The following is a 15,516-nucleotide window of genomic DNA, read 5'->3' as shown; positions in this document are numbered from 1 at the left end:
TCACTAAGGGCTTTTCAAACGACAGAGCTGTGATGCACTTGGAGACAGGACTGAGCTAAATGTGCGAAGAAAATAAGGTAGTGGTGGGGAAATTCTGAGGGAGCTGCAGCTTGCAGGAAGCTGGACAAAATGCCAAGAGACATGAAAACTGGGATGGTTTGGATCTAAGTAATCTCCTGAAAGAGAAAATTATTATCAGGCATAATTTTAGGGGAACATATATAAACATAATCTTGGCTGCAAGACCCTATATGAATAGCTTCTCCACATATACACACATCCAGGCTTACACAGAATCTCAGACCTCATGTCTCATGACTCGCGTTGTTCACTCTGCTACAATCAAGACAGGCCTTGGCCCCATTTGAGCCTTTGCTCTGGCTATTCTCTCTTCCTGGAACACCCTCCCCTACAAATACCTAGGGTGAATTCACTGTCTTTGAGTCTTTGTCCAAATACCACATTCTTAAGGAGGCTGTAAGGGAGAAAAAGTAACATTTTCTCACCCATCACAAAGTTCTCCCATCACAAAGACCCCTATAACAAAAGCAGACCAACAGGGGAAGCGTACAAATATACTTAATGTAAGTTAAACATGGCATGGGAGACTTCAGAAATAAAGACCTAGGGAAACAGGGAAAAGTGTGTTTTTGTAGAGGGTCATGCAGAAGTATGACTGGAGAGCAAAAGGATACGATTTAATGGTAATTAACTAGGAGGAACTTAGCAAGGCCTATTTGTTCAGATTTTTCTCTGTGTCTTCATTCATTTCCTCTGGGTATAGGGTGGACCCTTCTAGAATGAGGGCCTTATGACCTGCTTTAGAGGAAGATCAAATAGTTCTTCTATGGCCTGTTTCAGAGGAGAACAGTGGGAGGAGGGCAGAGGGACCTTTCTGCTTCTGTTATTTTCTCAAATGCCAAAGTGTCAAACTTTGGGGTAGCATGTCATGAAGCCTGTCAAGGCCTTCTTTGATGATTATATTTAAAACTGCAAAGTATCCCTGTCAAATGCTGGCTTTCAAAAACTATCACAGAAGCGACCTATTGATAAGACAAAGCTGACTACATTCATACTACAATAAGACAGAAAGAGTGTGCACTACCTTGACAGTCTTGGAGCCCACAGGGGGTGAAGTTGGGATGTTTATGAGGTATGCGAGTCAGGTTTAAGGCAGATCTTTCACTGTGGGGGCTTGCTTAGGGTTGCATAAAATTATGATATAATTTGGAGTTGGTAGACAGAGCAAGGTGAAGGTTTGAGATGAACCAGCAGTTGAGATGAGTCAATCGTCTTTGATCAAACCATTCATTTAAGTGGGTATTTTGGGAAGTTCCTGGAAGAAATGATAAGGTTATGTGCAATTGTATCCCTTGCGCAAGAGTTTCCTGGAGTAATAAAATTATATTGACGAAGACAGAATAGAAAAGCTATGTTAGTGAAGACAGCCCAGTGATAAGAGAATGTTAATGTAGATGGGAAACTGAGCAGTTCTCACCACCAGTCTCCTTTACCTTTACCAGTCCCCTTACATACTTCACATATGTAAGTATGTATAGTCTTACATACTATACAATTTAATCACTATGATTATTTGTTGGCTGTCTCCCAACATCCCCTCACAGTGAGAGTGTAAGCTCCACTAAACAGTACCTGACATACATTATTATTAATGATAGCAAATACTTATAGGACTAACCATGTATTGGATGCTATTTTAAGGCCTGTATATTTATTTCCTCATATAATCCTCATTAAAACCTTATGAGAAGGTATTAATATTGTCTGCATTTTAGATGCATAAGCACAGAGTTACTAAATCCATTTGCCCAAGAACACACAGCTGGTAAATGTAGAATCTGGATTAGAATCCAGTGTCTGGCATCTTTTCAACCTCATTACTAAGAGCCTTCCCTGTGGGTGGACATTCTGGTGAACATTCACACAGGAGGTGTTAAAACTATTAACTGGAGGCCATTAGGCTGAGGTGGCTCCAGCACCCTGGGTTCCTACAGAAACAAACTGAAATCCTGCTCAGTATAAATAGTAAAATGAAACTTAAGCTTAACCAATCAGAAACTACCAACTAGCCTTTAGCTTAGGAACTTTCCATCAGAATGATCCAAATAAGGCTTGTTCACTTCAGCCAATCAAATGTTTTATCTGCCTTGCTTCTGCCTTCACGTCATAAGAGTCTTCCTCCCCGATCCCACTTTGGTGGCATCTTTGAACCACATGCAATCCAGTGCTACCCAATTCATGCATTGTTATCTGCTCAAATAAAATCTTCAAACAATTTTAGGGCCGGGCGCGGTGGTTCATGCCTGTAATCCCAGCATTTTGGGAGGCCAAGGCAGGTGGATCACAAGGTCAGGAGATTGAGACCATCCTGGCTAACACGGTGAAACCCCGTCTCTACTAAAAATACAAAAAAAAATTAGCCGGGCATGGTGGCGGGTGCCTGTAGTCCCAGCTACTTGGGAGGCTGAGGCAGGAGAATGGCATGAACCTGGGAGTGGAGGTTGCAGTGAGCCAAGATCATGCCACTGCACTCCAGCCTGGGAAACAGAGCAAGACTCCGTCTCAAAAAAAAAAAAATTTAACAAGTTTTATTTTGGCTGGGCACAGTGGCTCACACCTGTAATCCCAGCACTTTGGGAGGCTAAGGTGGGCAGATCACTTAAGATCAGGAGTTCGAGACCAGCCTGGCCAACATGGTGAAAGCCATCTCCACTAAAAATACAAAAACTAGCTAGACATGGTGATGGGCGCCTATAATCCCAGCTATTTGGGAGGCTGAGGCAGGAGAATTGCTTGAACCCAGGAGGCGGAGGTTGCAGTGAGCCAAGATTGCGCCATTGCACTCCAGCCTGGGCAACAAGAGTGAAACTCTGTCTCAAAAAAAAAAAAAAAAAAAAGTTGTTTTATTTGTTTTTAATTGGCACTTTATCGTACATGTTTATAGGATACAGTGCAATGTTTTGATACGTATATACATTGTGTAATGATCAAATCAGGATAAATAACATATTCATTACTTCAAACACTTGTCATTCCTTTGTGGTGAGAATATTCAAAACCTTCTAAACAACCCACCCAATGAGAGAAAATATTTGCAAACTACACATCTGACAAAGGATTAATAACCAAAATATATAAGGAGTTCAGACAACGCAATAGAAAAAAATCTAATCATCTTATTTTAAAATGAGCAAAAGATCTGAATAGACATGTCTCAAAAGAAGATATTACAAATAGTCAGTGGGTATATAAAAAATGCTCATCATTTATCATCAGAGAAATGCAAGTCAAAACTACAATGAGGTATCATCTCACTTCAGCTAAAGCAGCTTTTATCCAAAAGGCAGGCAATAACAAATGCTGGCGAGAATGTGGAGAAAAGGGAACCCTTGTACACTGTTGGTGGGAATGGAAACTAGGACAGCCACTGTGGAGAACAGTATGAAGCTTCTTCAAAAAACTGAAGATGGAGCTACCATATGACCCAGCAATCCCACTGCTAGGTATATATCCCAAAGAAAAAAACCCAGTATATCAAAGAGATACCTGCACTCCCATGAATCAGCCTCAGTGTCCATGAGTGGATGAATGGATAAAAAAAATGTGGTACATATACACGATGAAATATTATTCAGCCATAAAAAAGAGATCCTGTAATCTACAACAACATGGATGGAGCTGGAGGAAATTAGGTTAAGTGAGGTAAACCAGGCACACAAAGACAAATTTTACATATATGGGAGTTAAAAATTAAAACAAACTCATGGAGTGAGAGAGTAGAATAACGGTTACCGGAGGCTGGGAAGGGTAGTGAGGAGAGGGGTGGATAAAGTGGGGGTGATTAATGGGTACAAAATAATAGATAGAATTAATAAGATCTAGTATTTGATAGCATAGCAGGGTAACTACAGTCAATAATAATTTTTTGTATATTTTAAAATAGCTGGCTAGGCACTGTAACTCACACCTGTAATCCCAGCATTTTGGGAGGCCAAGGAGGGTGGATCATTTGAGGCCAGGAGTTTGAGACCAGCCTGGCCAACATGGTGAAACCCTGTCGGTAGTCCCAGCTACTCAAGTGATTCTCCTGTCTCAGCCTCCTGAGTAGCTGGGACTACAGACGTGTGCCGCCACACCCAGCTAATTTTTGTATTTTTAGTAGAGACAGGTTTCACCATGTTGGCCAGGCTGGTCTGGAACTCCTGGCCTCAAGTGATCTGCTCACCTCAGCATCCCAAAGTGCTGAGCCACTGCACCTGACCATCTTCCAGCTATTTTGAAGTATATTGTCATTGACTGTAGTCACCCTACTGTGCAATAGAACCCAGAACTTGTTCCTCCTCCTACTAACTATAACTTTATACTCTAAGCTCTCTAAAATTTTAATGTACCTAAGTTTATCTTTCAATAGCAGCAAATATTTTTCATTTCCAAAAGCCAGTCCACAAAGGATGTTCTAAAACTTCCTTGGCAACACCTGCCTTGAGGATTGAAACTGTGCCTGGCACCTCTCCTTCCATTGAACAGCAAACATTTACTTCTTTCACTTTTCTTTCCCTCACTGCCATTGCTGATCAAAGCCCCTTTCCTTCTGATTCACACATTCATTCTTTAGTTGTGTCCATGCAATTAAAAAGCCTACTTAGCAGCATCTACTGACTTTTCATATCTCCCTTATTCAGTACAGAGTTTGACTCTTCAGGGCAGTAAGTCCTATTTCCCTGATTCCAAATTGGATTGAGGCCGAGCACCATGGCTCACGCTTATAATCCCAGCACTTTGGGAGGCAGAGGTGGGCAGATCACCTGAGGTCAGGAATTCAAGACCAGCCTGGCCAACATGGTGAAACCGCATCTCCACTAAAAATACAAAAAGTAGCCAGGCATGGTGGCGTGTACCTGTAGTTACAGCTACTCAAGAGGCTAAGGAAGGAGAATAGCTTAAGCCCAGGAGGCAGAGGTTGCAGTGAGCTGAGATTGCACCACTGCACTGCAGCCTGGGCACAGAGCGAGACTCTGTCTCAAAAAAAAAAAAAAAAAAAACCACATTGGATTGAAGTGTGTGGGCAGTGGGTAGAGGTGGCCATTCCTATTGTTCTCATATACTTCCTATAATATCATTGTAAAGATGCTTTAAAAAAAAAAAAACTTAAACACTAGAAAACACTTATGGTGAAAATAGCATGTTATACACAAAGTAACAGCTTTCACTTCAGTGTTTCTTGTGGTTCACATTGGTATCTATGTTGCACTAAACACCCCTGAGAAGCTTTCAAGCTTTCCCTATGTTTCAGTGCATTCTGCAGTCAAACGTTTATAAATGCAAAACCTGACTAGCATGAGGTGTCATATGAAAGGCTTGACCTTATATATGTTACCCCTAGAAGCATTAGAATGTAAGCTCCTTGAGGACAGGGATTCGTATCTACTTTGTTAATTGATACCTCTTGTCAGGGAAGAGGGCCACACAGTGAGACCCTGTCTCTAGAAAAATTAATTTTAAAAAATAAAAAGAAATTTAATTTTCAGAAAAGAATAAAAGGAAAAAGAAGTCAGTGAATTTAGGAGAACATTTGACCTCTGATGATATATATTGCCTGCTTGTCTCCAGATAGCATATAACAATCCAAACTTGTTCAAAAAGCAAATATAAAGAGCCTGTAACAGTGTAAACGTGTTTATTTAAGTAGAACTAACTTTTGCCAAGCTGGGCATGGATAGGAGAGGGAGAGTACTCAGTAGTTGCAGGCATTTTTAAGACTTGGAAAGCTTAAGTAGGAAAACCTTTAAGAATTGGGCATAGTGGCTCCCACTTGTGATCCCAGCACTTTAGGAGGCTGAGTCAGGAGGATCCTTTGAGCCCAGGAGTCCAAGACCAGCCTGGGCAACATGGTAAAACCCCATCTTTACAAAAAATACAAAAATTAGCCAGGTGTGGTGGCGCATGTCTGTAGTTCCAGCTACTCAGGAGGCTGAGGTGGGAGGATTGCTTGAGCTGGGGAGATTGAGGCTGCAGTGAGTCATGTTCGTGCCACTGCACTCTATCCTGGGTGACAGAGTAAGACCCTGTCTCAATTAAAAAAAAAAAAAAGAAAACGGCTGGGCGTGGTGGCTCACGCCTGTAATCCCAGCACTTTGGGAGGCCGAGGTGGGTGGATCACGAAGTCAGGAGATGGAGACCATCCTGGCTAACATAGTGAAACCCCGACTCTACTAAAAATACAAAAAAAAAATAGCCAGGAGTGGTGGCGGGCACCTGTAGTCCCAGCCACTTGGGAGGCTCAGGCAGGAGAATGGCGTGAACCCAGGAGGCAGAGCTTGCAGTGAGCCAAGATCACACCACTGCACTCCAGCCTGGGAGACAGAGTGAGACTCTGTCTCAAAAAAAAAAAAAAAAGAAAAGAGGCCAGGCACGGTGGCTCACGCCTGTTATCCCAGCACTTTGGGAGGCTGAGGGAGGTGGATCACCTGAGGTCAGGAGTTTGAGACCAGCCTGACCAGCAAGGTGAAATCCCATCTCTACTAAAAATACAAAAATTAGCCGGGCATGGTGGCAGGCACCTGTAGTCCCAGCTACTAGGGAGGCTGAGACAGGAGAATTGCTTGAACCCGGGAGGCAGAGGTTGCAGTGAGCCGAGATCATGGCACTTCAGTCCAGCCTGGGCAATAGAGTGAGACTCTGTCTCAAAAAAAAAAAAAAAAAAAAAAAAGAAAGAAAGAAAGAAAGAAAAGAAAACATTTAAGAACTTATAAATGCCCTTTCTCATCTCATCCAGGGTTGGGACGAGGCCTGCAGAGGATGTGCTCTGGGTATTTGGTGGTCCTGCTGGTGAGCGCTGGTGTTCCTTGAGGTCACCCTGCGCTGAGGATGAGAATATTTCACCCAAGTACATAACTAAGAGAAGACTACGCCCAGGAGATTTCATCCCCAAAAGCAAGAAGGTGAAGGACACTTGTACCCAGACGGTGAGATCCACTGCCTCCTGCCATGCTTTTAGCTCCCCCCATAGCTGAGCCCTCCTGACCAGAAAACCTGACGGGGCCACCTTCTGCATCCCTCAGTCTCACAGAGGTCCCAGAAAACTGAACCAGGCTTGGTGCTGACAGTGGGCCAGGGCAATGTAGACTCACTGGAGCTGGGTGACAGTGTGCCAGGGAGTGTCAAAGTCGAAATAAAAATATAAAGACAAATCTCTACTGTTTCTCCTTAGGAATCACAGAATTGCAATTTGGTGCACACACACAGATGGGGTGGTCTTCAGTGTGTCCGAAGGACAAAGAGAAGGTTAGGAGTTTTATTAGAAAGGGAAATATTACATATGGTTTTGAAAGAAAGCTCCTTGGCACTGGAGAAGCTTTTGGGAGCTGGCAAGCTCCGATTGGTGAGTGACAGGGGTCGGTAGAGCTAGTCGTAGAGTCACAGCAGGGCGTTTCAGCTGCTATTGGGTAAAACTGATCTTACCTATAGCAGGCCATTGCAGCAGCTGGGCTTGTGGAGAATTCAGTTATTGGATCAGTGCTATGTGCCCTGATGCTTTTCCAACCTGTCCTTTCTACTTTGATTTAGTTGGGTATCACAGGAATGACCCAATTTGCATAATAAACATTCAAAAGAAAAAGTAGCCAGCGCTGGTGCTGGTTCCAGAGGATGCTGTGTAGGCTGGGGCTGGGGACATGCACACCATAATATGTCTAAGCAAAATGGCCAGGTCGAGTGCTTCAGCTGCAACGAGGAGGGTGCCGTGGGAAGGGACACATCAGTGGAGGGCTCAGAGATGGTCCCCAGGAAAGTGGAACTGCAAGAGAAGTTGATACAGGTGTCAGCAGGAGACAGTCACATAGTGGTCCTCACAGAAGATGGCCATGTCTTCCTCTGAGGCTTCTTCCAGCACAATTACAGTGTGATCAGGCTGTTAGATCCCACGAAGAAGAGCGTGACGATTGTGCAAGTGCAGCTGGACATGCCCACAGTGAAGGTGGCCTCAGGAATTGGCCACTTGGTGATGCTGACACCTGACAGTGACATAGATACCTTGTGCTGTGGGACCAAGGCCATCTGGGCCTTGTGCTTGAATTGTGTGCCAACCGTGATGGCTGACAGGGCATGATTCCTGGTCCCCCAGATATGATGCTGAAATTCAGGGGAAGCTGGGACCTGACGCCCTTCTGTAGCACCTGCCTCACCGTTCCATCCCCTGTAAGGGGCACATACACAGAATATGGCTTTGGCCTCTTCAACAACCATCAGCTTGGAACCCCAGGCACAGAATCTTGCTTCATATCCCGGAACCTGGGATCCTTCAAGAACTCTACCAAGTCCAGGCCGGGCACGGTGGCTTACGCCTGCAATCTCAGCACTTTGGGAGGCTGAGGCGGGTGGATCACGAGGTTAGGAGATTGAGACCATCCTGGGTAACAAGGTGAAACCCCGTCTCTACTAAAAATACAAAAAAAAAAATTAGCTGGGCGCGGTGGTGGGCACCTGTAGTCCCAGCTACTCAGGAGGCTGAGGCAGGAGAATGGCGTGAACCCGGGAGACGGAGCTTGCAGTGAGCTGAGATCGCGCCACTGCACTCCAGCTTGGGTGACAGAGCGAGACTCCGTCTAAAAAAAAAAAAAAAAAAGAACTCTACCAAGTCCAGGTAGGCTTCTCTGGTGGCCAGCACCATACAGTCTTCGGGGATTCAGAAGGAAAAGCGTGCAGCCTGGGCCAGGCTGAATATAGAGGGTGGGCCTTCATGGGTGCTAAGAACATGCCCACCCTCATCTCCAGGCTGGTGCCATCTCCTCGGTCTCCTCAGTGGCTTTGGGCCTCTGTAGGGGAAATCGTGATCAGTGATGGACGTGTTTTTGCCTGGGACATGGACAGCAACTACCAGCCGGGCTCAGAGCGGGATGAGGATGCCTGGAGCGTGGTGGAGATGACAGGCAATGAGCTGGAGAACCATGTGGTCATCTATTAGTCAAGGGCAAGGAGTAGAGCTGATGAAGCCTCTGAGTGACTGGTTCATGGCCCCAGGACCCTTCCACACAGAACAGGGAAGCAGTGACAGCTAGAAATTCTAGCGGGCCTCCCCTAGCCCTGAGCACTCTGCCACGTGTCTTTTTCCCATCAGCATGACAGAATCCTTTTCTTCTTTGTCTTCCTCCTTTCTGGAATCATCCTGGGATCTGTAGGATGAAGTAGGGGATGAAAGAGGGGATGTCAGAAGGAGCATTGTTCACCCCAGAGCTAAGTGGTTAGACCTTTCCTCCCATGTCCCTACCTTTCATGGCCCTGGCTGATTCTGGCTTTGCCTATCAAAAAATCAAAATATGGCCAGGCACGGTGTCTCATGCCTGTAATCCCAGCACTTTGGGAGACCGAGGCAAGCGGATCGCTTGACGTCACTAGTTCGAGACCAGAGCCAAGATAACTCCACTGCACTCCAGCCTGGGCGGCAGAGTGAGTCAACTCCATCTCAAAAAAAAAAAAAAAGTTTACCTCACCCCTAGGGGTTTGTTGTCCATGCTCTGAGGAGCTGGGGCTCGATCAAGCTGCACTCTAGTCGTGTGCCATTTGTACTGTCCCTAACATCCACAGGCAGATACCTGGTACAGTCATCAGACTCAGCTGTCATGAACCCATGCCTGGGGAAACCAGAGAAGAGGCAGAGCAAACCTGTAGTGAAAAAGAGAAAAAGCCCCTACTTCATCCTCTGAAGGTTTGCTGAAAATGAACTGGCAATAGGCAGATTAATAAGAGAAAAATGCATACAAAATTTATTTTAACATGCATAGCATGGGGGAATCACAAGAGAATGATTGCCCAGTGACCCAACAGGGTACAGGTGCTTATAGGTCCTACTTCATAGGGGAAGGGGAGATAGGAGGTGCAGGAGAAAATGATTTTCAGGGGGAAAGAATGGACCCAGTGCTCAGAAAATGGTGAGTAAATAGTTTTCTTTGGGGATTGAATGGGACTGGAGAATAAACTGGTTTAGGACAATTTTTCTGGGCTCTAGGTGTGGCACAGTCTCTTCCTCTGTGATATGAGTTTTAATCTTCTCTGATTAATGAAATTTCAAACCGGGTGCAGTGGCTCACACCTGAAATCCCAGCACTTTGGGAGGCTGAGGTGGGCAGATCGCTTGAGCTCAGGAGTTTGAGACCAGCCTGGGGAACGTGGTGAAACCCTGCCTCTACAAAAAATCTAAAAATTAGCCAGGTGTGGTGGCATGTGCCCATAGTACTAGCTACTCAGGAGGCTAAGGTGAGAGGATTACTTGAGCCCGGGAGGCTGGGGCCGCAGCGGGCAGTGATCACGGCACTGCACTCTAGCCTGGGTGACAGAGCAAGACCCTGTCTCAAAAAAGAAAAAGAACAAAAGAAAAAGAAATTTCAGGGGAGGGATTGAAGATAATTATGTTCCTCTTCAGGGGCCCAATTTCTACGATAAGGGAACTTCAGAGAATGGTCTCATCCTGCACTTTAGGGGGAGAGACAGAAGATCAGAGAGATAGGAAGGGGGCGGGTCAGAGAGACGTTGAGGCTGCTTCTTTTTTTATTCTTTTTTTTTTTTTGAGACGGAGTCTCGCTCTTTCGCCCAGGCTGGGTTGCAGTGGCGCGATCTCGGCTCACTGCAAGCTCCACCTCCCGGGTTCACGCCATTCTCCTGCCTCAGCCTCCCGAGTAGCTGGGACTACAGGCGCCCGCCACCGCGCCCGGCTAATTTTTTGTATTTTTAGTAGGGACGGGGTTTCACCGTGTTAGCCAGGATGGTCTCCATCTCCTGACCTCGTGATCTGCCAGCCTCGGCCTCCCAAAGTTCTGGGATTACAGGCATGGAGCCACCATGCCTGGCCTTTTTATTCTTTTAATAGTAAATATAGTGTCTCACTATGTTGCCCAGGCTGGTCTCTAACTCCTGGCCTAAAGTGATCCTCCTGTTTCAGCCTCCCGAAGTGCTGGGATTACAGGCACCAGACACGAAGGCCATCCTGAGGCTTCCTCTTTAGTTCCATATTTTGGGGTATCATTTTCTGAGTACCAACAACTCCAAACCAAATATTTGGCTCTGGGCAGGTGTCCATAGGACAAAAAGGACAATAATCCTCCACGCAACCAATAAAAAAGCCAGTGAGCCGATCCCCCAGAAGTCAAAGCATTCTCTGCCCCTCAGGCATCCATCTCTCCAGTCAGCCTCACCTGCAGCCCTGGGCCTAAAACTAGAGGAGAAGCCACTCTGGGCAGGGCTTGCAGAGAGAGAAGAGGAGGATTTCATAAACAATCTTTTAGCAATATTGAGAGCAGAGAGATGGGGGAAAGAGTTGGAGAGGCAGGGGCTGGTGCTGAGTGAGAAAAGGAAGTGGCAACTCATACAGTGGCTGACAAAATTCACAATAGTTTTGATTATTTTATTTTACTATTTTATTTTATTCTGAGACAGAGTCTTGCTCTGTCACCCAGGCTGGAGTGCAGTGGCGTGATCTTGGCTCACTGCAACCTCTGCCTCCTGGATTCCAGCGATTCTCCTGTCTCAGCCCCCCAAGTAGCTGGGATTACAGGCACCCACCACCACGCCCGGCTAATTTTTGTATTTTTTAGTAGAGACAGGGTTTCACCATGTTGGTCAGGCTGGTCTCCAACTCCTGACCTCAGGTGAGCCACCCGCCTCAGCCTCCAAAAGTGCTGGGATTACAGGTGTGAGCCACCGTGCCTGGCCTAGTTTTGATTATTATTAATTGTAAAATATTTTGGAGGGTAGAGCAAAATCTTTTAACACTTTGAATAAATTCAGAGCTCTGTAAAACAAGCGGTTTGTTTTCTTCACACTTCCTGCTTTCTTAACGGAGGACCTGCTGTGTGCCAGGCACTGTGGGGAAGGGCAGAGTACAGCCATGCCTGAGAACCTGGAGTCCGGTCATGATGGAAGTGATGTCAAGGCCCGAGGTGCCCGTGTGGCTCGTTCAAAGGGCTCTTCAAATCCGTACAAATCCAAGAAGGAGTGAAGAGCTGACTGAGTTATGTTTAGGTATTTATGTTTCAGGAATCATTGGATTTAAAATAAAATGATGTTGCATCATTGAAGAGAAATGAAATGGATCTTTGAGTATCTTAATCCCAAAACAAGATTTTTAAGTATAGCACATCTCTAGAAAGGCTTACCGAGCTGCTTTTATCATTTTCAACAGCTGTCATCCTTGTATAAACATGATTAATTGCACAATAACTCTGAAGACAGCTTATGTATATTAGTGTATATTAATGTATATTATGTATATTAATTTTCATAAGCAATCGAGTAACCTAATCATATAGGACTGACCTGTCCAATATAGTGGTCACTAGCTGCACGTGGCTATTTACACTTAAATTAACTAAATTTATTTAATAATTAAACTTCCTTGGTTGAACGAGCCACATTTCAAGTACTCAGTGGTCACATGTGACCAGGGCCCATGGTATTGGACTGTGCAAATATGGAAATATGTGGAACAAGGCCGGGCGCAGTGGCTCACACCTGTAATCCCAGCAGTTTGGGAGGCCGAGGTGGGTTGATCACAAGGTCAGGAGTTCAAGACCAGCCTGGCCAAGATGGTGAAACCCCATCTCTACTCAAAATACAAAAATTAGCCAGGCATGGTGGCAGGCGCCTGTAATCCCAGCTACTCAGGAGGCTGAGGCAGAAGAATCCCTTGAACCCAGGAGGCAGAGGTTGCAGTGAGGTGAGATTGCGTCATTGCACTCCAGCCTGGGCAACAGAGCAAGGCTCTGACTCAAAAAAAAAAATTATATACATATACATATATAACAAGGCTGGGCACGGTGGTTCATGCCTGTAATCCCAACACTTTGGGAGGCCAACACAGGTGGATCACCTGAAGTAAGGAGTTCAAGACCAGACTGGCCAACATGGTGAAACCCCATCTCTACTAAAAATACAAAAGTTAGCTGGGTGTGGTGGCACGCACCTGTAATCCCAGCTACTCAGGAGGCTGAGACAGGAGAATCACTTGAACCCAGGACGGAGTGGGTGGGGTGAACCAAGATCTTCCCCATTCACCCCAGCCTGGATGAAAAAAGGTAAAACCCCATCCAAAAAAAAAAAAAAAAAAAGCAATATATAGAACATGCATCTATAGAATATGTCCATCCTCATAGAAATTTACAATGAACAATGGAACTGGAAAGTTTTATTAGCACCAGGAGGATTCTTCTTGGATGGCAGTGACTCTTGAAAAATGAATACAATGAAAAAAGGAACTTATAAGTGAAGGGAAAAGATTGCCCTTGTGGAGTTAAGCTAGTAGTATGCATACATATATGCAAAGTGATCTGAAAAAGAAAGACTGGCTTCCAGATTAGAAAGATTTTGTTCCTGTAGGGCAAGGGAAAGCTCCCCCTTCACCCTCTGAAGGTTCACTGAAACTCAACTGGCAAAAGGCAGATTACAGCCAGGTACGGTGGTATGCACCTGTAGTCCCAACTACTCAGGGGGTTGAGGAGGGAGGATCCCTTGGGGCCAGGAGTACGAGGTTGTAATGCACTGTGATCATGCCTGTGAATAGCCAGCATACTCCAACCGGGGCAACATAGGGAGACCTCCATCTCTATTTTTTTAAAGGCAGATTAATAGGCGAAAAGGCATACAAATTTACTTTTTCATACTTTTATATGACACAAGACCCTTCAGAATGAAGGCACAAAGATACAAGGGAAACTGTTCATTCTTATGGTTAGGTTCAACAAAGTATCAACAGCCTTGTAGAAATATAACTGGAAAAAAAGCGTGTGCTCTAAAGCTAACAGGCTGAGACGGGAAACCCAGCAGGCCCTTCTGTTTAGGTTCCTCTTGGCCTCTCTGAGCAGCATTCCTTCCTTCTGGGTGTGGGGCAGGACCCTCTCTGGAATGGGGGTCTTGTGGCCTACAGTCACATAAAGTGGGTCAGATAATTTCTTTATAGCCAGTTCTTATACAGAAGGGGCAGGAGGAAAGTTAGAGTAGTATTTTTAGGTTTTGTGGCTGGTTTGGGGGAAAAGAAGTTCTGGTTTCTATGGCCTTGGGGAAGAGGGATTCTAGTTTCTATGGCTGGCCTCAGGGGAGAATGAGGGGCCAGAGACAGGGGGACAGGAGAAGGTCAGAGAGAAACTTTTGCTTCAGGCTGCTTCTGAGGTCTCATTTTGAGGTATCACTTTCTAAGCCTCAACATTTCCATAGGAAAAATCTACATGAAAAGGAAAGCTATCAACCAGACAGTGTACTGTCATGTAGGGAAACAGCATTGTCATCATCACTCACTTCTTCATTTTCAAAACAACGGGTACTAGGCCGGGTGCGATGGCTCACACCTGTAATCCAAGCACATTGAGAGGCCGAGGCAGGCAAATCACTTGAGGCCAAGAGTTTGAGACCAGCCTGGCCAACATGGCAAAACCCTGTCTCTACTAAAAATACAAATATTAGCTAGGCGTGGTGGCACACGCCTGTAATCCCAGCTACTCAGAAGGCTGGGGCAGGAGAATCACTTGAGCTTGAACCGGGGAGGCAGAGGTTGCAGTGAGCCGAGATCACAGCACTGCAGGCCAGCCTGGGCAACAGACAGAGACTGTCTCAACAAACAAACAAACAGAACAACAACAACAACAACAACAACAAAACAGTGGGTACTATTTATTGAACTCAGATTATGGGACAAATGTTCTTTTTTTTTTTTTTTTTTTTGAGATGGAGTCTCTCTCTGTCACCCAGGCTGGAGCGCAGTGGTGCCATCTCTGCTCACTGCAAGCTCCGCCTCCCGGGTTCACACCATTCTCCTGCCTCAGCCTCCAAAGTAGCTGGGACTACAGGTGCCCGCCACCACACCCGGCTAATGTTTTGTATTTTTAGTAGAGATGGGGTTTCATCGTGTTAGCCAGGATGGTCTCGATCTCCTGACCTCGTGATCCGCCCGCCTCAGCCTCCCAAAGTGCTGGGATTACAGGCGTGAGCCACCGCGCCCGGCCAGCACAAATGTTCTTAATTCGCATAGCAACCTGTTGAGGGCATTGTTACTACGCCCATTTTCTTAGAAGAAAATTCATGCTGCAGGTAACTCCGTTGTCTCCAAAACCTGTCCTCCTAACTATGATGGCAAACTTTCTCTGTAAAGGGTCGGATGGTAAATACGTTAGGTTTTGTGGGCCATGTGATCTTTGCTGAAACTTCCCAACTCTGCAGGTGGAGCAAGAAAGAAGCCATACACAGACATAAGTGAAGGCTGTGGCTGTGTTCTGATAAAACTTTATAGACCGCCGGGCGCGGTGGCTCACGCTTGTAATCCCAGCACTTTGGGAGGCCGAGGCGGGCGGATCACAAGGTCAGGAGATCGAGACCACGGTGAAACCCCGTCTCTACTAAAAATACAAAAAAAAATTAGCCGGGCGTGGTGGCGGGCGCCTGTAGTCCCAGCTACTCGGAGAGGCTGAGACAGGAGAATGGCGCGAACCCGGGAGGCGGAGCTTGCAGTGAGCCGAG

This window comes from Hylobates moloch, unplaced genomic scaffold, assembly GCF_009828535.3.
Source record: "Hylobates moloch isolate HMO894 unplaced genomic scaffold, HMol_V3 SCAFFOLD_20, whole genome shotgun sequence".
Lineage (NCBI taxonomy): Eukaryota > Metazoa > Chordata > Mammalia > Primates > Hylobatidae > Hylobates > Hylobates moloch.
This window is presented reverse-complemented; position numbering follows the sequence as displayed.